Source organism: Canis lupus, chromosome 30 (assembly GCF_003254725.2).
Source record: "Canis lupus dingo isolate Sandy chromosome 30, ASM325472v2, whole genome shotgun sequence".
NCBI lineage: Eukaryota > Metazoa > Chordata > Mammalia > Carnivora > Canidae > Canis > Canis lupus.
Genome location: NC_064272.1, coordinates 29,359,547 through 29,387,336, shown reverse-complemented (window position 1 = coordinate 29,387,336; position 27,790 = coordinate 29,359,547). Strand labels below are relative to the sequence as shown.

At 46.9% G+C, this 27,790-nt stretch overlaps 2 long non-coding RNA genes across 5 annotated transcripts; one reads left to right on the top strand and one right to left on the bottom strand.

Annotated features, from left to right (window-relative positions):
- Window positions 1-1,895: 1,895 nt before the first annotated feature.
- Window positions 1,896-27,225, top strand: LOC125754040 (uncharacterized). The gene is made up of 4 exons (XR_007407290.1): window positions 1,896-2,256; window positions 9,890-9,997; window positions 26,897-26,975; window positions 27,119-27,225. It is a non-coding gene; the product is annotated as an uncharacterized LOC125754040 (long non-coding RNA).
- Window positions 2,803-27,628, bottom strand: LOC112675770 (uncharacterized). Of its 4 annotated transcripts, none has more exons than XR_004810693.2 (5): window positions 27,363-27,628; window positions 22,637-22,817; window positions 9,856-9,945; window positions 4,700-5,023; window positions 2,803-4,593 (listed from the first exon to the last, which is right to left on the bottom strand). It is a non-coding gene; the product is annotated as an uncharacterized LOC112675770 (long non-coding RNA). The 4 variants fall into 4 exon arrangements; XR_004810695.2 differs by having other exon boundaries at window positions 4,700-4,967; XR_004810694.2 differs by lacking the exon at window positions 27,363-27,628 and adding an exon at window positions 26,855-27,225.
- Between the last annotated feature and the right edge of the window lie 162 nt (window positions 27,629-27,790).

Sequence of the window (27,790 nt, the reverse complement as noted above, 5' to 3'; positions counted from 1 at the left end):
CCGTACCCCTCACCTCCCTGGGTACCCCTCACCTCCCGGGCGTAGCTGGACCAGCAAGGCATTGCTTCCCAATCTGAAGCTTCTCGCAGTGCTGGTGGGGAGCTGCTCCGAGGCCCCCCCAACCCCCCGCCACACCACCACCTCCCCCACCCCCAGGGCCAAGCTGATGCCTGACCTACTTCAGCTGTGTCAGAAACCACTGGGTCTTCCTGAGGTGGTGAATTATTTAGCTAGGGCGCTGGGCCTTTCCGAGAGGGGCTAGGAAAGCTGCTCCATAATTTAAAGGCCCCCGCTCCTCTGGCTTCCCTGGGGGGGCCTCCTTCACGCCTTACTGAGCAGAGCCCAGGCCTGGTCTGAGAGGAAGAGCCAGGAAGAAGAGGGGGGCCTGAGGCCATCCCAGGGGGGCTCTCCGACAGGACTGGGGCCTTTCCTCAGGGTGAGAGGCCTTAGCAGAAAGTCCTGTCTGGACTGCACTGTGAGGCTGTGAACCCGAAGAGTTAAAAGGCTTCCTGGCCAGGACAGTAAGACAAGCCAGAAGCAGCCAGGTCCTGTCACCTATTCCGGGCTTCTTCCAAAACAGCACGTATTCCTTCCCAGAGGGGTTTCATCCTGGTCTGATTACAGGTGAAAGGCTTCTTTCCAAAAGGATTTTAGGCATCTGGGGACAACCAGGGTTCTTTTGCTTGGGGGGTCCCTTTCCAAGCAGCACCGAGACCATCTCCGTGGCAGAGGAGGCTGTCTTCACAGGTGCACGCACTGCCCGCGCCCTCTCACGCCCTCTCACGCCGGTGAGGCCTGTGTGAATGGATGCTCCCTGAGGCACTGGGGGAGCCCGGGCTACCCCCGGTGCTTGGCCTGAAGCTGGCTATTTATTTCCTGGGGTAGAGATGAGACTCGGCCATTCTTGGGCATTGCTGCCTGAACAGCCCTTTTAGGGATGTGACTTAATTTGGAGCCTTTGCAGGAGAGCAGGTTCCCTGGTCCACCTTTGGAACCTCCAGGCCTGATATTGGGCTTCCTTGAGGATCAGTACAGGGTAAGGCCTTAGGCTCCGTGGGGTCCCAGAAGTCTCAGGAGGGAAGGGGACTCACTCATCCCTTGCCCCTTCCACTCTGCCCTGCCTGTCCTGCCTGTGCCTGCCTAGCTCCATTTTCTGAGGTCTGGAATAAAGCTTTTGTGATCTCGGGGAGCTCTCCGTCAGAATGCAGATATCCCTGAGAAATGGGGCAAAGCCCCTCCGAGTGGGATTAGGGAAAGTACCAGAAGGGGACCCTGGAAGGGGAAAATAAACATGGAGGAAGAAAGACTTCCAGCAAAGTGTCAGGAGGAAGAAGCAAAAACTGCAGCCAGCGACACCCTACCCCACCTACCTTTCCCTGCATGCACGGCCTTCCCCCACCCCCAGGCATGGGCTTCTTCCAGGAGAGCAGGCCCTGTTCCCTGATGTGTTCTCTTAGGAACAGAGGAGGGGGCTATAGAAACTGGGGGCCCGCCCTTGTGAGAAGGGAGAGGCTGGGCAGATCACTGTCCTGGCCCTATTCCAGAGCTGACAGGAAAGGGGCCTGAGCTCCTGAGGCATTTTCCCTGGGTCTCCTTGACCATCACCCAGCCCACCCACACTCTCTGCTCAGTGCAGACAACATCTGCAAGCTCCCTCCTTCTCTGGCTTCTGAATGGGTTGGGTGAGTGGGAGCCCTGCCAGCATTTGGAGGGAGGTCAGCAAGGGGAGGTCAGGTGCCCCTCGGCCATTGTCTTCGTGACCTTAGAGCAAACCACTTTGCCTGCTTTTCTGAGGCGCCCTTGACCATCAGAATCAGAATGTTAGTATGGAGAGTATTTAGTTCAGGCTCCCATTTTACAGACGAGGAAATTGAAGCTGAGAGAGATGAAGTGGTTTGCTCTAAGGTTACAAAAACAACAGCTAAGGCATGCTTCACTCACGTCTCCTGACTCCCAGCCCGGCTCCTTCCACCACCCCACGTGGCCATTCCAGAAACACACACACACACCCTTTAGCAGCAGAGAGGCAGCAGCCACAGGATGGCCATCTGACAGTTCCAGAAGCCAGGACTAGAGCTCAGGGATCCTGTCATGCCACACTCTGTTTTCTGTCCAGGTGTCTTGGTCTCAGTGTGGCCTGATCTCTTTCTAGGAGACTGGGTCCTGCTCCTGGATGAAGGGACACGGAGAAGCCTCAGTGACTGATCTACCTTCAGCCCAGGACTGTGCTGTCTCTCTGGTCTTTTAACCCAAGGGGTAAGCTTGTTGGATACGTAGGACCCATCTGGCTTCCTGCTTATACAAGAACCAAGATGGTGTACTTCCATTTCTGCTTGTGGTAGAGAAAATGTAACACAATTTAGTAAGATGAGTCTCAGATAAGGAATGGCTGTATCATTCCATGAAAGCCCATCTTTCCAAACCCCTCTGAATATGTATATATTCTTTACGCATCTGGGCCCTTCTCCCAGTATTAGGAGGGGTAATGATAGCAGAGAATGTGCCAAAAGCATGGTAAGTACCCAGTGACACTTTGCTCTGGTCATGTTGAGAAGAGCACATGTTCATCTTTCTTGCATCCTTAACAAGTAATGAAATCCAGGTGAAATTTTTTTTTAATATTTTATTTATTGGGATCCCTAGGTGGCACACCGGTTTAGCGCCTGCCTTTGGCCCAGGGCATGATCCTGGAGACCTGGGATCGAATCCCACGTCAGGCTCCCGGTGCATGGAGCCTGCTTCTCCCTCTGCCTGTGTCTCTGCCTCTCTCTCTCTCTCTCTCTCTCTCTGTGTGTGTGTGTGACTATCATAAATAAATAAGAAGTAAAAATAAAAAAATTATTTATTTATTCATGAGAGACACACAGAGAGAGGCAGAGACACAGGCAGAGGGAGAAGCAGCTCCATGCAGGGAGCCCAATGTGGGACTCGATCTCTGAACCCGGGGATCACGACCTGAGCTGAAGGCAGATGTCCAACTGCGGAGGCATCCAGGCCTCCTGAAATTGAGGTGATTCTAATTTATGCACTCCTTGGTTATATTCCCAGTGGATCAAGGGTTCTCAAAAGGTTTTTAGCCCCACGTTCTACCTGAAGGAATGGTGGAGAAAGGAGAGGGCAGGGGCCCAGGAATCCCAGAGGACATCTGCAAGCCTCCAGGGCTAGCTTGTAGGATCTGAGAGTTCTGACAGTAGCAGCAGTCGTACCAACGGTAATACAGTCACATACTGCTTTACAGTTTACAAAATATGCTCGTGTACACCATCCCTGGTGATCCTCAGAAAAGCCCTGTGAGATAAGAAAGGCATTATTACTTACTTTTGCAGCTATGGAAGTTGAAGTTAGAAGGGTCCCACAGAGGGGCGCCTGGGTGGCTCAGTTGGATAAGTGGCCAACTCTTGATTTTGGCTCAGGTGATGATCTTGGGGTCCTGAGATCGAACCCCACGTCAGGACTGTGCCTAGCAGGGAGTCTGCTTCTCTCCCTCTACCCTTCCTCCTGTTTTTTTTTTTTTCTCTTTTTCAAATGAATAAATAAATCTTTAAAAAACAAAAAGAAAGAAAGAAAGAAAAGGAGGTCGGTCCCATGGAAAGCAAAAGGCTCAAGACCCGGTTTTCTGTCCAGAGTTAAATGCTTCTCTGTGATTCTAGGCCACAGGGTCCCACAAAGGCCAGGGCTCCTGGGAGACTCTGGGAGAGCCTCATGGAACTGGAAATACCCTCCTTGGGCAGGAAGAAAAGCCAGCGGTTACCCAAACCTTTCTAGTTACCTGGTTAAGAAAGAGGCTGCAAAAGTACACAAACAAGGTTTCAACGATTACAGAACATGGGAGGGGAAGCCTCCTGGATAAGGGTGGTCAGAGCTCAGAAGTCTCTGAAGGTAGACTTGTTTCCTAACCTGGCTAGAGCAGGATCATACATGTGCCTATAGCGACTACCTGTATGTGATGACTTAGGTGATCTTATTAGTGTTTGTAAGCAATTGCATCTTTGCAAAGCTGCCTGAATGAGGAGTTTTTATCACTCAAGATGAATTACTTGAGTTTGTGGCTTTCAAGGACTTAAAATCTCGGGGACTAGGAGAGGAGGGAGGCAGGAGCTACGTCCATAGCTTGTAGTCATGAAGCTCCCTTGTCTCTGATTTTTGCAGTTGCTCTAGGATATGGCCTGGGGAATAACCACCTCCATTTCATGGACAGGAAGTTCAAGTCCGGAGAAGTGCCAAAGTTGTATTTGGCTCTCGTCACTGAGGGGAGGGACCACACCCTCTCACCCATTCATTCTCCTTCTGTGGTCATCCTTCCTTGCCACGGACTCTCACTGTATGTTTATTCCCTACGTAGCCTGTGTTCGTGCTGAGGTGGAGCATGAAGCACAGTCCCCCTTCTGGGGGTGCAGCTATAGATCTGGGCCGTGGATCTACTCAAGTGCGTAGTAACCAGGAGGGGAAGATTTAGACGTTGGTGGTTCCAGGGCACTGGGGTGGCTCCACTGCTTGAGCAGTTGACTTGGGTCGTGATTGTGAGATGGAGCTCATGTCAGGCTCCGTGCTGGGCTTAAGTCCCTCTCTCCCTTTCCCCCCACTCCTCTCCCTCTGTAAATAAATAAAGAAAGAAGTCAGTGGTTCCAAATAGCTCAGTCTTCCCCCCCTGGATGCTGCCCTCCTGGTCCCCTCTGCCTCCCCTCCCCTAAGTCCATACCTTGCTCTGGAGCTATGTTTGTGGTTCTGTGCTTGGCTTCTCAGGACAGCTACTTGGGTGGTTTAAGACGTAGGCGAGGAGAGAGATGCCCCCATCTCCCACCCCAGTGTAACTCCTCAGCTTCCAGAGCAGGATGCCGTAGACTTCAGCCCCTGGGAAAGGCAGCCTCTCCTAGTAGAGGCTTCTCAACTGTGCCAGTTTCTCTTTCCAGACCCAGGTCCTCATCCCTGGAACTGCTGGAGCATGCCTTCCAGAAAGGGGCTTGGGTCTCAGGAAGAGATGGAGAGAAAAGCACCATGAAGGGAATGAGGAGGGAGCAACCACCTACAGAGCAATGATTTCCACTAGGATTTTCCCCAAAGATCAATTTCCCCAGATGTCTTTGCGTATACTCTACGTGGATGTATGCATTTGTTTAAGATATTTATTTATTTATTTATTTATTTAACAATTTATACACCCAACATAGGGTTCAAACTCACACCCTGAGATCAAGGGTCCATGCTCTTCCCACCTAAGCCAGCCAGGCGCCCCCTATGGACGTATATGTTTCTTTCTTTTTCTTTTATTGGACGTATACGTTTCAATCTCTCCTGTCTACAGCCACAGGGGAATCATGCCAAAATACCACTTTCACACTTTCGAAGGACTTTCTTTTATAATTCTCTAGAGCCTATACGCCGACGGTCAAACTCAGGCATTCAGGACACACCTGCATCTGCCTTCTGGCCCTTTCTTTACTTTGCATTCAAGTCAAGACAGTTACTGATCACTGTGCAGGCTCTGAGATCCTCAGAGAGAGGTTTTACCTCTGAAATTGAGGTAACGCAGGGACCCAGTGTGATCTCCCCTAGGTCTCATTCCTTTTTCTTTTTTAGATTTTTATTTTTTCTTTATTCATGAGATACACAGAGACAGAGACACAGGCGGAGGGAGAAGCAGGCTCCCTGTGGGGAGCCTGATGCAGGGCTTGATCCCAGGACCCAGGGATCATGACCTGAGCCGAAGGCAGACGATCAGCCGCTGAGTCACCCAGTGGTCCCTCCTGTTGTGTGTACATCACTGGCATCTTGTCTGGGCCCAGTGTTTGGGGTGGGGGTTCCCAGTGGCTTTCTGCTCTCCCAAGACCGCACTAGGCAGGTGGCCTCGGATGAGGCTTCCCTCTTCCTGGGGGCCAGGTGGGCGGAGTGAGGCTCTGGCGCCCTCTCGTGGTCAAAAATGGTCACAAGCTTCACTCGGATATTTTTCCCTTTTGCTCTCCCAAGGAGGAACTCTGCCTGGAGCTACTGCCCAGTCCATTTGTTCTGGGTGCCTCTGTTCTGGCTAATGCCCTCAGAGGCAGAGTCGGCTGGCAAAGACAAACATTTAGGGTCGCCTGGGTGGCTCAGCGATTTGGTGCCTGCCTTCGGCCCAGGGTGTGATCCCGGAGACCGGGGATCGAGTCCCACGTCCGGCTCCCTGCATGGAGCCTGCTTCTCTCTCTCTGCCTCTCTCTCTGCCTGTGTCTCTGCCTCTCTCTCTGTATCTCTCATTAAAAAATAAATAAAATCTTAAAAAAAAAAAAAGACAAGCATTTAGTGAGCATTGGGGCACCTGTTTGGCTCAGTCGGTAGAGCTTGGGACTCGATCTTGGGATCGTGAGTTTAAGCCCCACATTGGGAATAGATTTTACTTTAAAAAATTTTATATTAAAAAAATTTAGGGAGCACCCAGTGGATTTGTACATAGTTTGTATTGTAGATCGCCAATTACTGTGCTGGCATTGGGGATATGAAAGTAAATATGAGGCCCTGAGAAATTTGACCCAGCCCCTTATTTGCATTCACAGATGGAGGAGCCTTGGCCCTAAGAGGCAAAGAGGTGTGCCCAAGTTCACTCCCTTATGCAAAATTGACATAAAACTCAGGTCTTCTGACTCAATGTCTCACAAAAGATTAAATCAGTTACCTGTATGCCTTTCTGGCTCACAGATTAAACTCCTAGTTGTCTGTAGTAATGTGCCAGGAATGGCACTGAGCTTTAGAACCACTATTGGTATTATCAGGGCTTACATATTTAACTTCTCGTGTATGGGAATGGCAGGGATAGAGCCCCTTGGGAGCTCAAATTTGGGCAGCTCCTTTTCAGTGCACTATTCCCAAATGTCACTATATCGGTTAGCACTGCCTGGTGTTGATAGAATCCATGTAAACCTGGCTGGTCTCTGCCCACACTGGAAGTTTCTTTAGGGCAAGGTCATGCCATCACCACTCACCAGCATAGTCTAGGGCACCTGGTGGTGGTATGCTACGTGACTACTTCACTTTTTTTTTTTTTAATTTATTTATGATAGTCACAGAGAGAGAGAGAGAGGCAGAGACACAGGCAGAGGGAGAAGCAGGCTCCATGCACCGGGAGCCCGATGTGGGATTCGATCCCGGGTCTCCAGGATCGTGCCCTGGGCCAAAGGCAGGCGCCAAACCACTGCGCCACCCAGGGATCCCACTACTTCACTTTTGACACAATATTGCAGGCAAGTCCCTTCTCTCTGGACATATATCCTCAAGAGAATGCAATCTCGACAGACTGTTCCCACGCTGTGGAAGCAGTCAGAGCCATCCAAAGGTGCAATGAGCTACCTTAGTAAGCAATGATTTTCTTGTCCCCAAAGGTCTTTTTAGGCATAAGCTAGATGATGCTTTGTGGGGATATTCTGGAGGCAAGTCAAGCACTGGATGACTGGTTGGCCCCATCCTGATATTTTTTTGCTCTTGCTCTCCATCATGAAATGTCCACCTTAGTCACGAGTTGCAAACTCCCAGCCTGCTGGGTAGGGGGTGGTGGCACTGAGGGTAGCAGCCTGGGTGACTGGGGGGGCAGGAGAGCTCGCGTCCTGCTGAAGGAGACAGTGCTTCTCAGCCCCAGCCAGCTGCTGCTCAAGAGGATGGCGGCCTTACATGGCTCCATGTTTTGATTTTTCAGGGGAAGCTAGACATTCAGATTTTATTTTATTTTATTATTTATTTATTTATTTACATTCAGATTTTAATGTGCGAATCCCTGATTTTGGATGTTGGCAACTAATCCAAAAATTTAAAAAACCGTTGCATGGACTACACCATGCCCTTGTGCTGCTGTTGGTTTGCAACTCAAAGATTCTGGTTTTCACTTTGTTGGGTAAGTCCAGGGGCGACACCCCCTCCACAAGTGCTCAGCTAACCCTCCCCCCCCCCCTTGTGTGTATGGTCCCCTCCTCTCCCTCCTTTGTTCCTTTCTTTTTCTACAGAAGCAGTTTTGACCAGCTGGTCCTCACCCACGTTAACCCCAGGCCCCCCGGGAGCATTCGGCCTCCTTGGGGTAGAAGCGGTGCCGGCAATGCCTCCGAGGCCACCAGGTGGCAGGGCGGGTGCGGCGACCGTTCGGAAGCGTGGGGTGTGTCACCCTCGGCCCGGGCGCGGGCTCCAGCCCCGAGTGCAGCTTTGGGCGCTCAGCAAGGCGCCGGGTCGGCCCCTGAGGGTGCAGCGAGGCTCGTCGCCTGCAGCCCCTCTGGACTCCCGTCCCGCCGCGCCGCCTGCCGGGCAGGCCCTGAGCCACCCAGGGCTCGCTGCCGGCAGCCTGGCCCCCCTAAACCCACTTGCCAGCGACCTTTCAAGAACCTTCAAGGGCTCGTCGTTATATACAGCCTTTCACAAGTGGAGTGTCAGTCGCTGATCCCTGCCTCGTGAACGGGAGTGGGATGGGAGGAGCTTTCACTTCGGTCCTCTTAGTTGTGGTTCTCAGGGCGAGCCTGGTTATTCCGATTGCCTAGACGGGATGCAGGGGCACCTGGGTGGCTCAGGTCACCAGGTCATGATCCCAGGCTCCTGGGATCCAGCCTCATGTCAGGCTCCCTGCTCCATGAGGAGTCTGCTGCTCCCCCTCCCTCTGCTGCTCCCCCTGCTTGCGCTTGCTCAATCTCTCTCTCTCTCTCTGGCAAATAAGTAAATAAAAATAAATAAAATAATAAAATAATAAATAAATAAAATAAAAATAAAATAAAATAAAATAAAATAAAACAAAATAAAATAATAAAATAAAATATGAGGGACACCTGGATGGCTCCGTGGTTGAGCGTCTGCCTTCAGCTCAGGCTGTGATCCCTGTATCCACGGATCAAGTCCCACAGTGGGGTCCCTGCATGGAGCCTGCTTCTCCCTCTGCCTGTGTCTCTGCCTTTCTCTCTGTGTGTCTCATGAATAAATAAATAAAATCCTTAAAAAGGGGAGGAGGGTCAGGGTTTTAAAAACAAAACAAGAAAATAATGAGATGGAAGCCCACAGAGAAAAGTGACCAATTCAGTCATCAGAACTCATAAGTTCTAACTGTCCTTGATAGATAGTGTGTGTGTGTGTGGGGGGGGGGTGGGTATAAAAACTTAAAATGGTTTCTAATCTCAAAGAAATGACAGCCTGTTAGGAAAACATGAAACACATATATAAAAATGTCACTAACTCCTCAGCTTCCAAATGGCTAGTACAGGCAATCACGACAGCAGGAACTCAGAGAGCCCTGGATCTGAAGGAAGGGAAGGCCTCACCAAGGCTTCACCAAGGCAGCAGTGGTCTTCACACTTGGGTAGGTGTGCCTCTAAAGGTGCAAAAAAGGCTTTTCTAAGGGTAGGTGGCAGGGTGATGTTGAAGGGAATTAATTTCCAGAACGTCCTCCTCAACATGACTAGACTGTGCTTCCTAACGCCTCAGGTCCCTTCATGTCCACCATTTTTTGACTCACATTTTACAAAAGAAAGGTGTATTAACCACTAGTGCTGCTCACCCATGTGCCCTGCTCTCCTCCAGGTACTCTCCCACTTTTTATTTACTTTTTTTTAATTTTTTTTTCTCTCCCACTTTTTAGAAGTCAGGTTTAGGGGCACCTGGGAGGCCCAGTCTGTTGGGCCTCTGACTCTTGGTTTCACTCAGGTCGTGATCTCAGGGTTGTGGGATGGAGCAGGCATTCTGTTTGAGTCCTCTCTCCCTCTTCTCTTCCTGCTTATTCTCTCTCTCTCTCTCAAAATAAACAAATAAATCTTAAAAAAGCCAGATGTGGCTATGTGACCTGCTTTGGCCAATGAAATATGAGCAAAAATGTAACTTCTAGGTTGAAGTATTTAAGAGCCTCTGTATGGTTCTCCTTCTTACCTTCTCTCTGCCTTGGTGACTGATGACATTTCAGATGGTGGAGTCCGGATCCCGGGGTGACAATGGCATGGATCAGAACCCCCAGCTGACCTATGATGGACACGTATCGTGAGTTCTGGAGAAGAATCTTTGTTGGTTTAAAGTAATTGAGATTTTGTGGTTTCTTGTTACTATAGCCTAACTTAACCTACACTGTTATACAAAGGACTTAATCTTTTCCACTGGCCTTTTTTTTTTAATTTAGATTTTATTTATTTATTCATGAGAGACGCAGAGAGAGACGCAGAGGGTGAAGCAGGCTCCCTGCAGGGAGCCTGATACAGGACTTGATCCCAGGACCCTGGGATGATCACTTGAGCCAGAGGCAGACACTCAACGACTGAGCCACCCAGGCATCCCTCTTTTCCACCATCCTAACTTTTATTTTGGTGTGTTGCCTTGGTGTGTAAAAATCTCTGGGGCTCCAAAGAAACAATTTAAAATAATGATTTCAATATTGAGAAAGCAAATGACTCTGGATGCCTGAGCAATACATCGTTTTTCAAATCAAAGATTTCCCAGTATATTGTTTTCAACCAATGAAGGGGGTGAAACAAATTCAGTTGTTATTGGTTGGATGTTTAGGGGGTATTCAGTAACTCTGCCTGAACTTCTTCCATTCCCATGTACTTATTTACATGAATGAGATTTCTCAGCATTATCATCATAAGAATAGGATGTAGGGATAAAATTATTGATCGCTGTCTCATTCCAGCATGTATACAACTATCTCAATATGAGTTGTATTTCTTATAAAATTTTACTCCTTGGGGCACCTGGCTGGCTCAGTAAAGCAAGCAACTCTTGATCTCTTGATCTTGGTCATGAGTTCGAGCCCCACCCCGGGTGTAGAGCTTACTTAAAAAATATTTTTACTCCTTATGTTTAATAATGCTCTATCAATATTTGCAATATATTTATGTTGTTTTAACAAACACTGAACAAATAATAATTGTAATGATAAGTCATTACAGAAGAAAAATTTATTTATTTATTTTTTTTCCCCAGAAGAAAAATTTAAACTCTAGAGCCTTATGGCCATAAAAATAAAAGAATACAATTTTAGATTATATATATATATATATATATATATACACACACACATATACATATGTATATGTATACATATACATATTATTTGTATGATAACAGTATTATTTGATGATAAATGATTTTCAAGCATAAACTATATATTACATTAGGATAGCATTATGTGGGAGAAATAAAAAGAATGCATTCACGGAGTAAAAGCAGTGATGTAAATTTTCCTCTATTTTTTTCTTTTCAAAGATTTTATTTATTCATGTGAGAGGGAGAAAGGCAGAGACATAGGCAGAGGAAGAAGCAGGCTCCCCATAGGGAGCCCAATGCTGGACTTGATCCCCAGACCTGGGATCACACTCTAAGCCAAAGGCAGATGCTCAACCACTGAGCCACCCAAGTATCCCTAAATTTTCCTCTATTAAAGAAGAACTTGGGATCTCTGGGTGGTGCAGCGGTTTGGCGCCTGCCTTTGGCCCAGGGTGCAATCCTGGAGACCCGGGATCGAATCCCACGTTGGGTTTCCGGTGTATGGAACCTGCTTCTCCCTCTGCCTATGTCTCGGCCTCTCTCTCTCTCTCTCTCTGTGACTATCATAAATAAATAAAAATTAAAAAAATAAGAAGAACTTGCTTATGTATTTTGCAAATGGCTGATGATGAGTATCAAATCACTATGATTCCAGTGGATATATTTAATATCAGTTTTATTTTAAAATGTCAGTATGGGGCAGCCTGGGTGGCTCAGAGGTTTGGCGCTGCCTTCCGCCCAGGGCATGAACCTGGAGACCCGGGATCAAGTCCCACGTTGGGCTCCCTGCATGGAGCCTGCTTCTCCCTCTGCCTGTGTCTCTGCCCCACTCTGTCTCCCTGTGCTTCTCATGAATAAATAAATAAAATATTAAAAAAAATAAAATGTCAGTATGTTGGGGCTTCTGGGTGGCTCAGTCGGTTAAGCATCTGCCTTCAGCCGAGGTCATGATCTCAGGGTCCTGGGATTGAGCCCTGCGTTGGGCTCTCTGCTTAACAGGGAGCCTGCTTCCTCTTCCTCTGTCCCCTACCTTCAGCTCATGCTCTCTCTCTGTGCTCACTCACAAGTGCTTTCTCTTTTTATTTTCATTAAATTTTTTTTAAAGAAATTTTAAAAAATTTACTCATTTATGAGAGACACACAGAGAGAGCAGAGATATAGGCAGAGGGAGAAGCAGGCTCTCCACAAGGAGCCTGATGCGGGACTCCATCCCGAGACTCGGAGATCTTGCCCTGAGCCGAAGGCAGATGCTGAATCGCTGAGCCACCCAGGCATCCCTCTCTTTCTCTCTCAAGTAAATAAATGAAAATATTTAATTTTATTTATTTACTTGAGAGAGAGAGAGAGAGAGCGAGCAAGCATGATCGTGGGGGGTGGGGAGAGGTAGAGGGAGAAGCAGACTCCTCACCGAGCAGGGAGCCCAACATGGGACTCAGTCCAAGGACCCTGAGATCATGACCCGAGCTGAAGACAGACACTTACTGACTAAGCCATCCAGGTGCCCCTAAAATTAAAAAAAAAAAAAAAAAAGTCAGTATGTCATTATGCCAAAAATCATATCCTTTGCAACTGTAGTTGACCTTTGCACAAATGGGTTTGAGTTGTGAGAGTGCACTTATACATAGACTTTTAAAAGATTTTATTTTTAAGTAATCTCTACACCCAACATAAGGCTCAAACTCACAATCCCAAGATCAAGAGTTTTGTTTTTTTTTTTTAATAAATGCAGTACAGTACTGTAAATGTATTTTATCTTCCTTATGGTTTTTTTAGTAACATTTTATTTTCTCTAGCTTATTTTATTGTAAGAATACAGTATATAATACATGTATTAAATATGTGTTAATAGACTATGTTATTGTAAGATGTCCAATCAACAGTAGGCTATTAGTAGTTAAGTTTGGGGGGAGGAGTCAGATTTTTACTGTGTAGGAGTTGGCACCCCAGGCCCCTGCATTGTTCAAGAGTCAACTGTATTTAAATGTAGTTTGAAAAAAATTTTTTTTAATTTCAAGAGAATACATAGCTTTTATTTATTTTTTTAAAAGATTTTATTTATTTATTCATGAGAGACCCAGAGAGAGAGGCAGAGACAAAGGCCGAGGGAGAGCAGGCTCCCCATGGGGAGCGTGATGCAGGACTCAATCCCAGGACCCTAGGATCATGACCTGAGCCAAAGGCAGAAGCTCAACAACTGAGCCACTCAGGTGCCCCAAGAATACATAGCTTTTAAAAATCTGCTTTATTGAAGGGTACATAATTTAAAATTTTTGTTTAGAATGTTTATGGGCTAAGTTTTTGAATGACTACTGCTTTGAGGATTGGGCTGGATTTGGCTTGGTGGAGGAGGTGGAGAAAGGCATTCTGGGTAGGAAGAAGAGTAAAAGTATGGGCACAGAAACTGGGGAGCAGGAACTTGTGAGTTCATGGAGATAAGCATGAAAGGTTAGTTGGGGTGACACTAACAGTCACCAGGCTAAGGCATTTCTGCCTTTTAATTTAATTAATGCAAGTTACACATGATTATAATCTTCTTGGAAAATATTAAAGCTTTAGGGATAGGTTTGGGACCATCACCTCCATTTCTGGCCCTCTCCCCACCTCCCCAAGGGTGACTTTGGTTTTTCAGTTTGGTGTTAGCTCCTTCTAACGTGCACAGGTTGCTGCGTGAGAGAACAGCAAGGTTAGGTGTTTCAGCTTTATCACAGGGTCATTAACGACCAAGGGCTGGGGGTTGCTCCAGTACATAACTTTTTTATGGCTTATGACTAGAATTTTCCTACTGAGAAAAGGAGAATTGTGATTTGGTGGTGAGGGAAGGAACAGGGGTTAATTTTGGCACCAAGCCTGTGACAGAGTATTGTCAGAGGGTGGCATTAAGCATCATGCCTCTGGAAAGTGGAGCGGATGATGCAGAAAAGGTGGTGGGAGGACACCATATCCCATGTTTATTTGCTCGCAGATATTCCTGGCTGGGTAGAAATATTCTCTCTAGAAACAGGTGGCCCTCTTGGTTTCTTTTATGTCCCCACATTTTTTAAAAGATTTTATTTATTTATTCATGATAGACACACACAGAGAGAGAGAGAGAGAGAGAGAGGCACAGGCACAGGCAGAGGGAGAAGCAGACTCCGTGCAAGGAGCCCAATGTGGGACTTGAACCCTGGACTCCAGGATCACGCCCTGGGTCGAAGGCAGGCGCTAAACTGCTGAGCCACCCAGGGATCCCCTATGTCCCCACTTTTGATAGAGACAAGGGCCCAGAAAACTATGTAATAATCATACAAGTGTGATGAGCTTCAGTGTTGAGGACAATGGAGGTGGTAGGGACTGTGGCAAAATGGACAGTCTGAGCTCTTTCTACAGGAGCAACCATTACTCAGCCCACTCAATGCTGTCTTGGGGAAGCATGGCATCAATGTTAGTCACATCTTCAAGGGACTGTAGAAATTGAGATTTTTTTGTGTGTGAAATCTCTCAATATTGGTTCAAAATTTCCTTTTTAAAAATTTATTTATTTTAGAGAGAGAGCGCAGGGGGAGGGGAGGGACAGAGGAAGAGGGGAGAGAGAATCTAAAGTAGACTCCAGGGATCCCTGGGTGGCACAGCGGTTTGGCGCCTGCCTTTGGCCCAGGGCGCGATCCTGGAGACCCGGGATCGAGTCCCATGTCGGGCTCCCGGTGCATGGAGCCTGCTTCTCCCTCTGCCTGTGTCTCTGCCTCTCTCTCTCTCTGTGTGACTATCATAAATAAATAAATAATAAATAAATAAATAAATAAATAAATAAATAAATAAATAAATAAATAAATAAAGTAGACTCCATGCCGGCCATGGAGCTGAAAGTAGGGCCCCATCCCAGGACCCTGAGATCATGAGCTGAACTGAAATAAGAAACGGATGGTTAACTGACTATACCACCCAGGTGCCCCCTGGTTCAAAAATTTCTTAAGTGCTGTACTGGCCAAGTAAGGCATGTGTTTGCAGGATGTATTTGTTTGATTGTTTTTTTAAGATTTTATTTATTTATTCATGAGACACACACACACACACACACACACACACACAGAGAGAGAGAGAGAGAGAGAGAGAGAGAGAGAGAGAGAAGCAGAGACACAGGCAGAGGGAGAAGCAGGCTCCATGCATGGAGCCTGACGTGGGACTCGATCCCGGGTCTCCAGGATCACACCCTGGACTGAAGGTGGCACTAAACCACTGAGCCACCAGGGCTGCCCTGCAGGATGTATTTGACCTGTGGACTGCTAATTTGTGACCTTTGTCTTTTTTTTTTTTAAGATTTTATTTATTTATTCATGAGAGAGAGAGAGAGAGGCAGAGACACAGGCAGAGGGAGAAGCAGGCTCCCTTGAAGGAGCCCAATGTGGGACTCGATCCTGGACGCCAGGATCACGCCCTGGGCCAAAGGTAGCCGCTCAACCGCTCAATCGCTGAGCCACCCAGGTGTCCCATGTGATCTTTGTCTTAAGGCTTCTTGCCTAAAGGCAGAGTACCCGACCATCATGTAATCTCTTGGCATGCCTCCTGGTTCTAAGATCTGTGGTTATGAAGGACTCCAGGCTTCTTAGGGAGATGCTGTGGGAATGGTTGACTTCACTCCTCATGTCTGGTTCCCACCTGCTTTCCAACATGCAGCTAGTAATAGAGCTCTGCCAGGAAGTTGGGAGGTTTGCAGAAGATTCCAGAAGCATTCTCATAAATCCAGGGAAGTCAGCCAATGTGGATTCACTAGAAGTCAAGTCTCCTCCAGGGAGTTGGCCCTAAGCCTCCAGCACCCTCCTCTCAGGCATTGGGTAGGTTCTTATGCCTCTCCCAGGGCTGAGCCCAGTGGGAACAGAGACTGGTGACTGTTTCTCAAAGGGCTTTGTCCTGTGACTAAGTCCAAGCAAGGCAGTCAGACACAGATGAAAAAGTGTGCCCTGTGCGCATGCACACACACACACACACACACACACACACACACACACACACTGTCCCCTGCACTCCCAAGACCTTTTCCCACGCAGTCCCATGGCTGCCGGAAGGGCAGCTGGTCATGGGAACGGACTCGAGTTCCCCTCCCCTAATGGAAGCTCCACCCTGCTCCCTTGACTCCCAGCCTTGCCGTCGTCCCAGTCCCCTCCACCCGCTTACTACCTCCAGGGAAGGAAGTAGCTGAACAATGCAGCAGATCAGAGACTGGGCAATGAGCCAAGGGCCCTGGGCTCCAGCCCCAGCTGCTCTAGCCCACCGCACTCTCCCCCTCTTGGTCCCTGTCCCCAAGGCTGCCTTCCTCAGACCTTCCTCCCTACCTTCTCACCATCCCTCAGAAATTTCAGATGGCTAACAGGACCTTGGCTCCTCTCCTGGGTCTGCCCCTTCCCTGCTGTGTGGTGGTGGGTGATGTCCATACCTCTAGTTGAGTAGGATTCCTATGAGCGCCAGAAGCTAAGCTTTGATGGCGATATTGGCCAGTGGGAATGGTGGGAAGGAAGGGTCATTTTTCCTAGATTTTTTCTCCAGAGGTGAAAGCGAGTCCTGAGAATGGAGAGAGTGCTGGAACAAGAGCCCCTGAAGTCCTCATTGTCTCTTGTGGACAGAGCCCTCTCAATGGGGCAGGAGGGGATGGATGTGCCCGCAGGCCTGGGGGGCCATTCTCAGAGGAACAGAAAGGAATCACTAGTCATTTCCAGTTTCTTGGGCCTGGGAAGCCGGTGGGAACCACTACTTTTGTTTTTCCTGTTGGTCTAAAATAATATTCTGCTTGGGTCCGGAACCCCACGCCCCAGGCAGTACTGCTCCTTGCTCATTCTCGGTTCTAGTGCTTTCCCCTGCCTTGCCTTCCGCCAGGCATTTCCTGCCCTGGGAGCCAAGGGGCAGGATTCCTCACAAATTTTTGCCACCTCTGAGAGCCAAACCAGTGTCCCTTCCATTCCCCAGATCCGATTCAGGGAGTAGGGAGTGGGGTGGAAACTAGGGTCTATGAGGGGAGCTTACCAGCCAGGTGACCACAGGCTGATGGGCAGACCCTTTCTCCTGCCACCCCCAGGGTGGTGCGTGGTGCCAGGATATGGGTGAGCTGAGTCTTCACTCCCAGTCTCTTTCCCCTGACATTTTGGTTCCCCCCCTTCAATGATTTGTGCCCCTGTGTAGCTTGACTCTATGCAAGGAGCCACTTGGAGCCTAAAGTCTTGAGGGGGGAAAGAGGGCTCAAGAGCCCTGCTCCCAAACTCAGATTGTAGGTGAGAAGCTCAGGTACGAAGAGCTTGTGTGCCTTGACCAAGATCAACAACCAGTGTGAGGGGGAGAACTGGGACTCTCAGGTTTTCTGACTCTTAGGTTAGGCAATGCCTTTCTGTAACCTTCTACAGTTTCCAAGGGCGGTGTTGGCATAACCCTGGGAGGGAACAGGAGAAAAACATGTCAGTCACTTGGCGTCCTGATCTTCTTGCTTGAGCCTTTTAGAACTTTTATTTTTGTCATCTTTTTTAGTACCTCCGGCTCTATTTTCACCTTGAAAAAGTGGTATTTGAACTTTTTGTTCTCAGCAAAGAAGCTGATGCTAATTGTTCTAAACTCCTGGACTCAGAGGCTGAGCAACCTGCTTTTGCACTAATTATGCCATCTGCCTTTGCTTCCAGTTGTTTCGTAAATAAATGTTAAGTCCTGTCTCTCCAACTCTGCTGCAAGCTTTCCTGCCTCAGCAAGTATTCACCGAATTTTATCACAATAAAAAAAATATTCATCGACTGCCTACTATAGCCCTGGGTCTTTGCTTCTCACCTGTAAAGAGCTTCCAGTCTAAAGGGCGCAAGACAGGGGCGCCTTGGTGGCTCAGTGGTTGAGGGTCTGCCTTCAGCCCAGGGTGTGCTCCCAGGGTCCTGGGATCGAGTCCTGCATCGGGCTTCCCGCAGGGAGCCTGCTTCTCCTTCTGCCTGTGTCTCTGCCTCTCTCCGTCTCTCATGAATAAGTAAATAAAATCTTACAAAAAAATAAAGGGCACAAGACACTGTGAGTAAGGAAACAACTGACCAACGATAGCAAGTGTGACAGCTGCTGAGAAGGGAATGCCCAGGGCTCTCAGAGGAGGTCTCACTTTGGGTGAGGTCTCCAGGATGGTGAGCTGGCCCTGTGAAGATCTGGAGAGAGCGTGGTCTGGGCCAAGAGAATAGTGGGAATAAGTGCCCTGAGCTTGTCATGTTTGAGACCCTACAAAGAAGCCAGAGTCGCTCCGGGAAGGCAAGGGGCATGGGAGGCAGCTGGAGGGGACTTAAGGCTGGAATCCAGAGTCTCAAATGCAGGAGAAGGTAAGGAATTGAGATTTTATTATAAGTGAGTTAGGAAGCCACTGGAGGGTTTAAAGTACAGGAACAACATGATCTATATTCTGATTTTTATTATTATCTATCTACCTACCTATCTATGTTTTGGGATAAATAGCTAGTTTATTTTTTCTCTGAGCAGGAATAAGCTCATTTTGGGCACCTGGTCAGTACCTTGTGATTGGGCTCAATGTGATTTCTTTTCTGTTTGTTCATTTTGTTTTCTGGCTTTATTGAGATGTAACTGACATATAGCACTGTCAGTTTAAGGTATACAGCATAATGACGTGGCTTACGCATGTTGTGAAATGGTTGTCACGGTAAATTAATATCTGTCATCTCCTAGAGATATTTAAAACATACCAAAAAAACTAAGAGCAATTACAACTCTGTATATCTATCTAGATTTTTTCTCATTGTGATGAGAACTCTTAGGATCCTCTCTCCTTCCCATACGGCCTTCTTATACATCACACAACACTGTTGACTAGAGCCATCATGTTTATATTACACCGCTAGTACTTACTTATAACCGGAAGTTGGTACTTTTTGACCACCCTCATCCAGTTCCTCCTCCCCGACACCTACCTATATTTTAAAAATACTAAATATTAATCATCCTGGCTGAATTGAAGGGAATGGATTGGAATATAGCAAGAAAGGAGACAGGAGGTCATTTGAAGGCTGCAGTGATCCAAGCAAGTGATGGCGGTGGGTTGGATTGGGGCAGAAGAGATGGAGAAGAAATATACCCCTTCTGAGACAGAAATGGCAAGACTTGTTTTTTTGTTTTTTTTTTTTTGGCAGGACTTGTTATGATGGTTTGGATAACAAGAGGGGAGGGGTGAAGGAAAGAGGAATTATAATGACACCAAGGTAGCTGCCTGAGCAACCAGGTGGTGGTGGAGCCATTTGTGAAGATAGGAAGCATGGACAAGCCTTGGGAAGGACCAGGTTTGAGGGGGCAGGTGGAATCAAGGATTTGGGCATGTGAGGTTAAAGCCATTTCATAGAGATATCAGAAATTGTCATGATTGTCATATATCATGTCATATGGTCCTATGTCACCAGCCCAAAAGTGCTACATTTGGTGTTACATTTGGTGGACAACTCTCAAATTTATTATAATATACAGATTTTCCTTCCCAACTTCTCCATCAATGCTATTATGGTGAAGAAACAGAGATTTTTGTCCTTTAAAAATTTCCTACATTCAGGTCGCCTGTGTGGCTCAGTCTGTTAAGCTTCCAACTCGCGATTTCAGTTCAGGTCATGATTTCATGGGTTGTGGGATCAAGCCCTATGTCAGGCTCCAGGCTCAGTAGGGGGTCTGCGAGATTCTCTCTCTCTTTGCCCCTCCCTCCACTACACATCCGCACGTGCCATGCATTGTCTCTCTCTGTAAAACAAATACATTATTTTTTTTCTTTTTTCTTTATTATATATGATAGTCACACAGAGAGAGAGAGAGAGAGAGAGGCAGAGACACAGGCAGAGGGAGAAGCAGGCTCCACGCACCGGGAGCCCGACGTGGGATTTGATCCCGGGTCTCCAGGATTGCAACCCGGGCCAAAGGAAGGCGCCAAACCGCTGCGCCACCCAGGGATCCCCATTATTTATTTTTAAAAATTTTCTTACAAAAAAAATTTCTTACATTCATTTTGCTGATTGCATTCATATGGTGACATTTAACCTGTTCCTCTGTCACCTTTCATTTTCTATAAACTGTAGATAGATATAAAGGCTTGCTCTAAAAAAAAAAGGCTTGCTCTGATTCAGGTTCAAGTTTTTGTCAAGAATATTTCATAAGTGGCGCTGTATCCTTTCATCAAGAGGCACCCAACCTTTAAGCATCTTTCCTTTACAGATATTGGTGACTTTCATCTCAATGAAAGTTTACGAAATGGTGATGTTCTGGGATGCCTGGGTGGCTCAGTGGTTGAGCATTTGCCTTTGGCTCAGGGTATGATCCTGGTCCCAGGATCAAGTCCCACATTGGGCTCCCTGCATGGAGCCTGCTTCTCCCTCTGCCTATGTCTCTGCCTTTCTCTCTGTCTCTCTCATGAATAAATAAATAAAATATTTTTAAAAATGGTGATGTTCTATTTATTCCGTATTCTATCAACCTATTGGTTACCTTGAGGAATGTTTGTAATGAAAACCAGATTGAATGCTTGTTTCTTTCTCTTAGGGGTTCTCAGATCAGCAATTTTGTCAACCTGAAGTGTATTTCATATAAGAAAGGCAAGTTAAATGCTTGACTTGATTCTCTTCCTTTATTTACCAATTTTCAGAAAAATGAGTTGGTTCCTTTGAATTCTCCAAAGATGATCAATGAAGTTTTTTTTCTTTTATTTCTCTTTTTTCTCTCTCTTTCCTTTAAAAAAATTATTTATTTGAGAGAGAGAAAGCAAGCAGTAGCAGAGGGGAATAGCAGAGGGAGAGGGAGAAGCAGACTCCTCACTGAGTAGGAAGCTTGATATGGGGCCCAATCCCAGGACCCCAAGATCACAACCCAAGCTAAAGGCAGATGCTTAACCTACTGAGCCACAAGGCACCCCTCTTTTTATTTTATTATTTCTTTTTTTTTTTTAAAAGATCTTATTTATTCATGAGAGACACACAGAGAGAGAGAGAGAGAGGCAGAGACACAGGCAGAGGAAGAAGCAGGCTCCATGCAGGGAGCCTGATGTGGGACTCGATCCCGGGACTCCAGGATCACATCCTGAGCTGAAGGCAGACGCAACTGCTGAGCCACCCAGGCATCCCTATTTTTTATTTCTTTTTAAGCATCAGTAACTATTCAAGAATTTTATCACTGTAAATTAGTTTTTATTAGATTTTTTCCGGAAAAAAAAAAGATTTTTTCTGGAGAGCAGACTTTTATTCAGAGAGAATTGGGACTGAATTTACATTTCCAGAACATCTTCTAGACACTGGGCTAGGTGCTTTCACATTCATTATTCTACTTAATCCCCATGGTGGTCTTGAAGGGCGAGTGCTGTGGCCCCCTGTTTTTCATGGAGGAGAGACAGGCTTTTAGTAGCCACGTGACTAGTCTAAAGTCATACAGACAGGCAGAGGCCAAGCTCAGATTTGTCTGAGCCACATGGCACCATGTAGCTTTTTTGAATGAGATCCTACAGACACTGGTTCCCTAAATAGGGTCCACTGATTACGCCTTTAGCCTCCTTTGTACCTTATCATATATCCTCCTCATAGTTACCTGTTTTTGGTCCCTTGATTTGTCACTGTCATACTTGCAAAAGCAGTTCCTAAGGACTAGAATACTCTTCTGCTTTGTAACCTAACACACAGCTTTTTTTTTTTTTTTTTTTTTTTAAGTAAGCTCTATGTCCAATATGGGGCTTGAACCTACAACCCCAAGATCAAGAGTCACATGCTCAAGGCACCTGGGTGGCTCAGTCAGTTAAGTGTCTGCTAAAGGGTCCCAGGATCAAGCTCTTGCTCAGGCTCCCTGCTAAGCCTGGAGCCTGCTTCTCTCTGCCCTTCCCTCCTGCTCTGTTTTTTTTCTCTCTCTCTCTCTGAAATAAATAAATAAAATCTTTTTAAAAAGTCATATGCTCTACTGACTGAGCCGCCAGGCACCCCACTCATAGCTTTTTTTGTTGTTATTGTTAAATACATTTTAATTATATTTACATACATAATTTTAACTCAATGTCAAACTATCACATTATGTATATTCTTCTTGAATTGAACATTATATTGAGATAACTGTAGAATCACAGGCAGTTGTAAGAAATAATACAGAGAGATCCCTTATGCACTTTGTCCAGTTTCTTTCCAGTGGTAACATTTTGCAAAACTACCCATAGTGTAACATCACAACCAGGATGCAGACACTGATGCAGTCTGCCCATCTTAATCAGGTTATGCCGGTTTTTCTTGTTCTCATTTGTGTGTGCCTGCGTGCGTCTGGTTTTATACAATTTTAGCACATGTAGAGGTTCATGTTTCCACCATTAGAATCAAGAGCTAAGCAGTTCTGTAACTACCAGCATCCCCTTAGTGTTTTTTTTTTAAAAGATTGTATTTATTTATTCATTAGAGACACAGAGAAAGAGGCAGAGACAGGCAGAGGGAGAAGCAGGCTCCCTGTGGGAAGCCTGGTGTGGGACTTGATTCCAGGACCCGGGGATCAGGACCTGAGCTGAAGGCAGACACTCGACCACTGAGCCACCCAGGCACCAGTGTTGCCCATGCTGACCTCCTGCCCACCTCCCTACCTCCCCTGCCCCATCCCAAACAGCGGCCTGTCACTCGGTTGTCCTCCGTTTCTAAAATATTGTCATTTCCAAATGCTATATAAATGGAATCATACAGCACCTAACCTTTTTTCAGCGAGCATAATTCCCAAGAGACTCATCCAAGTTGTTAGACATAGCGATCAATAGTTCAGCCTTCTTCTTGCTGACTAGTGGTCCATAGTGGGGATGTGCCACATTGTATTTAATCATTCTCCTGCTGAAGGCCAACTGGGCTGATTCCAATTTTTGATAATTATGAATGAAGCTGCAACGAACATACATATACAAGTTTTTATGGGAAGGTGTTTTCATTTCTCTGGAACAAATGCCCAAGAGGGCAATTCCTGGATCATCTGGTAGTTGTGTGGTTAGCTTTTTTTTTTTTTTTTTTTTTAAGATTTTATTTATTTATGATAGAAAGAGAGAGAGGCACAGACACAGGCAGAGGGAGAGGCAGGCTCCATGCAGGGCGCCCGATGTGGGACTCGATCCCGGGACTCCAGGAACGCGCCCTGGGCCAAAGGCAGGCGCCAAACCCCTGAGCCACCCAGGGATCCCCAGCTTTTTTTTTAAGGTTTTATTTATCTTAGAGTGATGGAGAGTGGGAGCAGGGGGAGGGGCAGAGAGAAGGAGAGAGAGAGAGAGAGAGAGAGAGAGAGAATCCTCAAGCAGACTCCCCGCGGAGCACAGAGCCCAATGGGGGCACTTGAACTCACAACCCCCAGATCATGACCTGAGCTGAACTCAAGAGTCAGAATCTCAAATGACTGAGCCATGCAGGTGCCCCTGCACGCTTAGTTTTCTAAAAAATTGCCCAACTGTTTTTCCAGAATGGCTGTGTGATTAGTTTTCAAGGATTGGAGAGCATGTTCGTATGCTGACGGGAAAGATTAGTTTGTAGGAACCAGGTTCTTAAAAAGTGGAGAGAGGGTAGGCCCCACAGTTCCTGTGGTGGGATTATGAGGAAGGGGGTGCTTTTCAGAGTACAAGGTGGGGAGAGATATTGGAGGTTGCAGAGGCAGATGGGTTTGCAGGTTGTGTTAGGAATGAGAGGAAGCTCCGCTTTGCTTCTATTGCCTCAGCTACATAGAGGAGGCTAGGGCAATAAGAGTTGTACATCAAACCATCATGTTGCACACCAAAACTAATACGATGTCGTATGTCAATCACATCTCACTACAACTGGAAAAAAAACATTTAAGAACCTACACCATCAGTTGAGAGGGGAAGATTTTATATAGAGAGAATCAGTATAAAAGTTGTTTTGGGGACATCTGGGTGGCTCAGCGGTTTAGTGCCTGCCTTCGGCCCAGGGCATGGTCCTGGAGACCCAGGATCGCGTCCCACGTTGGGCTCCCTGCAGGGAGCCTGCTTCTCCCTCTGCCTGTGTCTCTGCCTCTCTCTCTGCGTCTCTCATGAATAAATAAATAAAATCTTTAAAAAAAAAGTTGTCTTGGAGAGTGTAAAAGCAAACCTACTGGAGAAATGTCAGAGGCATTCCTAGGTAGTGTTGAGAATCTGAGGGTAGGATTGTGAGCATGAAATGAAGGTAATCTGCCTGAAAGTGTGGTTTTGCTCTAGCAAAAGCACTGCGAAGGCAGATGGTGGATGTATTCAGAGTACGGGTTTTGCCAGGCCAGTGTAAATTGGAGGAGCCAGGCAAGAGAGTGGTTATAGTAATGGATGATGGAAATGAAGGTGAGAAAGAAGGAATATGAAAGGTGGGTCTAATGAGTAGTGAGACATTAGTGAGGACAAGGGATCAGAACTCATGAGAAAGGTCAAAAAAGTGTTGAGAGAGAATTAAGTAAAAGGTTGTGGTTTGAGAGTCTCCAGCCTGAGCGGTGGTTGGAAGTGGAGTAGCTTCTGGTGAAGACAAAGTTGAGAGTGTGACCACAGGAGTGGGCAGCTGCTATGGAGTGTGGAAGGTATCACTGGAAATGAGGCGGTCAGGGGAGGTGATTGAGAGGCCATTCACATGGATGTGGCGCTCACCAAATATAACAAAACTTAGGGTGGAGAGAGAGGCAGTGAGCCAAGAGCTGAATGATGGGCAGTGAGCGATTGGGAGATTGATTGATCACATTAACCAAGATAGTAGGTCCAGATGGTGAAGGCTGAAAGGAACAGGGGTTTTGTAGGAGGGGTGGGGGAAGCACTGGTTTATTTATTTTTTTTAATTAGCACTGGTTTAGAAATGGCATTTGGGGTGGGAGAGGAGTAGATTTAGCCACTTCCTGACTGAGGTACAGGAGAAAAAGAGGAAAATAGCATTCACTTAAGAGGGCTGCTGAAGACTCAGTGTACTTAGGAGATAGCAAAGTTTCAGTGAGGCAAGGAGGTGAAGGCAGCATTCTGAGAAAAGGCTGAGCATATGGAAGAATTTGCCAATCACAGGTTGCAGGGGGCACAGAGGAGGGACGTGGCTGAGGGCAGGAGCTGGGAGCATCTTGCCAGTAGGAGGACAAGGATGGAGTGATACTAAGTGAGAGGGAACTCAAATCTGTGGTGATGATCGAGGTAACAGGGATGGGAGAATGAATGATGAGATACAGTGCCGTCCAGAGCTTTCTGTGTTGTTGGAAAATCTGCACTGTAACCACCCAGCCACATGTGGCTATCATATTGGACAGCCAAAGTTAGAGGAAGGTGGCTTCCCATTTTTGTGACATTTTTGCTTGCTGGCCTGGTGGCTGTCAGGATGGTCACTCCTCCACATAGCAAGGTGTAGCAGAGACCCTCTCACTCCTCTATCCTGCGAATCCAGACAAAGCACAGGATAAAGCAACAACGTGAGGTCCAAATTCTAATTTTACCACTCACTAGGTTTGAATTAGAGCAAATAAATTAACTTGCTTGGTATATACAGGCCTGCAGTAAATATTAGTTGACAAAATCTGTCTGAGGTTTCCTTTCATCTGTAGAATGGGAGTGGGGAGCTGTTGTAAAAATGAGTGCTTTAGCATGGTGTTCAATAAATAGTCCCTAGTATTGACATAGTGAGTTCTTAATATTTGTTGATTGATCAAAAACTGTCCTTCAGGCCAAAAGATTACTCGTCGAGGGATTGGCTCACAGAACTGAGCCACGCCGCTTCCTTTGGAGTTCCAGGTTTCTCGGATTACAACATGGGGTCATTTGGGGCTGGATTTATTTTATTTTATTTTATTTTATTTTATTTTATTTTATTTTATTTTATTTTATTTATTTTATTTTATTTTATTTATTTTATTTTTAAAAAAGATTTTATTTATTTGGCAGAGAGAGAGAAAGTGAACACAAGCAGGGCGCAAGCAGCGGGCAGGGGAGGGGGCAGGGGGAGGAGGAGGCTCCGCAGGAAGCAGGGACCCCCTATGTGGGGCTGATCTCAGGACCCTGGGAATGCGACCTGAGCCCAAGGCAGGCGCTTAACCAGCTGAGCTCTCCAGGTGCCCTCAGGGCTGGGTTTAATTGTTCAGTTCTGCTGGGGTAAGAACATTTCTGGGGAACTTAGAAGTGCAGGTAGAGATAGCAAGGGGACAAGGTGGAGGATCTAAAGTGAGCCATAGTATGGAAGCTTCTAGTCATAATCTGGGCAGTTCTATCTCTCTCTTTTTTTAAAAGATAGATTTTATTTATTTGAGAGAGAGAGAGCGAGCATACATGATGAGGTGGGGGTGAGGAGCAGAGAGGGAGAGGGAGAAGCAAAAAAAAAAAAAAAAAAAAGAGGGAGCAGCAGACTCCATGCTGAGCAGCATCCCAGGATGATGACTTGAGTTGAAGGTAGATGCTTAACTGACTGAGCCACTCAGGTGTCCCATAATTTGGACAGTTTCAGTATCATTTGCCACTTTGATTTTTTTTTTTAATTTTATTTATTTATGATAGTCACACAGAGAGAGAGAGAGAGAGGCAGAGACACAGGCAGAGGGAGAAGCAGGCTCCATGCACCGGGAGCCCGACGTGGGATTCGATCCCGGGTCTCCAGGATCGCGCCCTGGGCCAAAGGCAGGCGCTAAACCGCTGTGCCACCCAGGGATCCCTGCCACTTTGATTTTTACTGAAAAAGCCTTTGTTTTGTAGTTCCAACTTTTTTTTTTTTTTTTTAATCCCTGCATCCCCATCATCTAAAAACCAAAAGTATATTGTTTGGGAAGTAGAGGTGTTCTGAGATTCTAATGGGAGATGTCTGTGATTTGGGGCTATGATGTACTAGGAGTCATAGTGACCTCTGATTTGGAGTGATTGTGATCACCTTTCTGTGAGGCCACCCATAATTCCCTAGTTATTACCTCTATGGTCTCAGATTGGACATTTACTTACCTCATATTATGATGGCCTCTCTGTGTCTCTCCCTCTGACTAGATTGTGACATCCAAGGCAGGAACTTTGCCTAACTGATCATTGAGTATTCCTGGACTCTAGCACATGTCTGGAGCACATAGTAAGTAGCTGCTCAATAATTATTTGCTGAATAACTGAATGAATGGGATTTGAGGTGATGGCACCCCACTGTGTTCCTCTCCTTTGTGGTCTGGATTGACTATAAACCGATTGTGCTGAAATGTCTGTGTTTGTGGCCTGCAGTGACTGTGATTTGAGGAGTCTCTGCACAGCGATTGTGACCTGTTTTCACTGACCTGTGATAAGGACCGGCAGGGATAGTGAATGGAGGTAACTGTTAACTTTGCATGATTGTGAGCTCAAGTGGTTGCGAACACGTTAGCAATAAATGGTGCCTTCAACCACTGCTGTCAGGGGACTGTGATCCTGACCCACGGAGACTTGGCTTCACATGACCACCAGCCAGTGTCAGACCTTGACCACTGACCTGAGATGTCTGTCAGGTGCAGGGACTGTTGGTCTCAGCTGGTAGCCGAGGTTACTGAGATCCGTGAACTTGGGCTCAGTCTGGGAAGGGCGCTAATCCGTGTGTTCTCCTCTTAGATTCCACTCTGTTGTGTATAACAAAATATCCTCCCAGAGTCTACGAATGACACACTTGGCCCCACGCAAACGAGGACTAGGTTGGGTCAATGCCCAGAAAACTCTCCTTGAAATAAAACGCATCGTGGAGCCGCGCGCAGTGACCGCTTCTCGTCCAGACCCCCGCCCCGCCCCCCCCCGCCCCCAGCCCCTCAGCCCCTCAGCCCCTCAGCCCCCGGTGCGCCTGCGCGGAGGCGGGGCCGGGCTTTGCCCTTTGTTGTGGGCCCCAGTTTCCCAGGACACCGTGCGGCGCTGGGGTGGGGCTATGCAGAT